General features: G+C 26.8%; 1 protein-coding gene across 1 annotated transcript in view; it reads left to right on the forward strand.

The window, feature by feature from the left end:
- Positions 1-2,139, forward strand: part of LOC105458257 (monocarboxylate transporter 10-like) — a gene marked incomplete at its 5' end in the record, with an annotated part of 17,442 nt that overhangs the window by 13,143 nt on the left and 2,160 nt on the right. The window lies entirely within an intron of this gene.

Here is a 2,139-nt window from a genome sequence, read left to right on the forward strand (position 1 = left end):
CCCTTCATCGATATATTTACCTTAATATATGATTTAAAATGGGATATCCTGTATAAGAATATATACCGGATCTGACATTTGGAAATGTGTACATCTGACCTCGGATTCGTGTTTAACGACCGAAAAACAACAGGTAATACCAAATGGTATTGGAATTCAAATATTTTTTTAAATTTTGACACATCTATCCAAGAAATGCATAAACTTACTAAGTTCAAGGTCGAGAGATAACCTGAAGATATTAATCGATTTTGATGAAATTTTACCCAGATTATATTGAAATCCATAGCTAACTTTTAGAGGGTATTACTAATCAATTTTCAAAAATTTTTTCTCTATCTAATCTATTTTTTACCCACCCTAATATACATGGTCTGTCGTAAAAGTAATAAGACTATTTCTGGAAAAATCGTTTTATTGAAAATATATTTGATATTTTTCAAAATAGAATCCTTGAACGTATATATCGATTTCAGTGTCACTTCCACTCTTCATAGTAGTGCAGGAAGTCGATCGGACTTGCCTTTCAGAGCACTCGTCGCAGTTGGACCTTTTTAATCGTTCCAAAACGGTGGTTCATGGTTTTGGGACGATTAGAAAGGTCCAAGCAGCCGTAATGAGTGCTCTGGAAGGCATATCTGGTCAGAACTTCCTGCGCTGCTACGAAGAGTGGAAGTGATGCTGAAACTGCTGTATTGATATTCAAGAATCCTACTTTGAAAAATATTGTTTTCAATAAAACGGTTTTCCAGAATTAGTCTCGTTACTTTTGGGATAGACCATGCATATTCTCTGGCGGAAAAATTTCTACAAAATTCTAAAAAAAATAAAAATATTCTACAAAAAACTACAGAAAATAACTGAGAAAATCTATAAAATTTTACATGACTTTAAAAAATGCTACAAAAATCTACATAAAAATGCTAGAATTGGAACACTTTTGTCAATTTTTGTATTTTTTTATTGCATTCTCAGACGAACAAATTCTACAAAATTTAAAAAAAAAATAAAAATTATTACAAAAAACTGCAAAAAAAATAATTGTCAGAACCTATGAAATTCTACAGAAATTTAAAAAATGCTACAAAAAAATCTACATAAAAATGTTAGAATTGGAACACTTTTGTAGATTGTCAAAATTTGTGATTATATTTAATCTACAAATTCGTACGTAAAACTACGCCAATCTACAATTATGTTCTAAACGACGATCCAAGCCACGACTGCCGTCAACGCTGCTTAACTTTTGTGATTGGCAACTGCAGACACTTCGTGATGATCCATGATTACTTGATGTTAATGAATACATATCGGTGATAGATCAGATCAATAAAGTTATGAAAAAGATAAATATCTATTTTTTTATAAATGTTAACATAAAATAACATGATCGATAATCAAAATAAAATACAAATAAATATAACATAATATAAAACTGTATTGGATTAAGAAGCTATTAACGTCTACTACCAAATGTATGCAAAATTTTTTTTTACATTTTTATAACTAAATCATCCAAACAATAATTATTTTATATTTTTTAGTTATGAAAGAAAACTTTAATAAGATTTTATCATGAAATAGTTGTTAACATTAATTAATATAATTTAAATAACTATTCAACGAATGTAAATTTCTGTTTAATACATACATATATATTTATTAAGTATCTCCGGTATATATCAGGAATGGCTTGGTGTCAAGTGTTTAACTAGTATAAATATAAATAAAATAGAAATAAAATATATATATTCTGTCATAATTATATGTTAATAAGTCAAGCCATGCCGGGTCTGTTTTAATTACATAAAATTTTGTTGTTTTTTTCATTTAAAAAATTTGTAAATTTTTGTACAATTTGCTAAAAAATTGTGGATTTTCATGAAATACTATTTTTATTTTTTTGATTTTAAAAAATTGTAATTTGTGGTATCATTGCGTAGGTGTTTTTATCTCAAAATAAATATTTTTACAAAAATATACAAATTAATACGAAATAATAAAAATTTCTACAAAATTTCTATTTTTGTAGCTTTTTGTAGTTATTCATTAAAATTTTTTCCAGGGTTGCATGAAACTTAATCATGTACGTGAAGAAACGAAGAAACAACATATATATTTAAATTTTTATTGGCAATT

The sequence above is a fragment of the Wasmannia auropunctata genome, unplaced genomic scaffold (genome assembly GCF_000956235.1).
Source record: "Wasmannia auropunctata unplaced genomic scaffold, wasmannia.A_1.0 LD334572.1, whole genome shotgun sequence".
In the NCBI taxonomy this organism is placed as follows: Eukaryota; Metazoa; Arthropoda; class Insecta; order Hymenoptera; family Formicidae; genus Wasmannia; species Wasmannia auropunctata.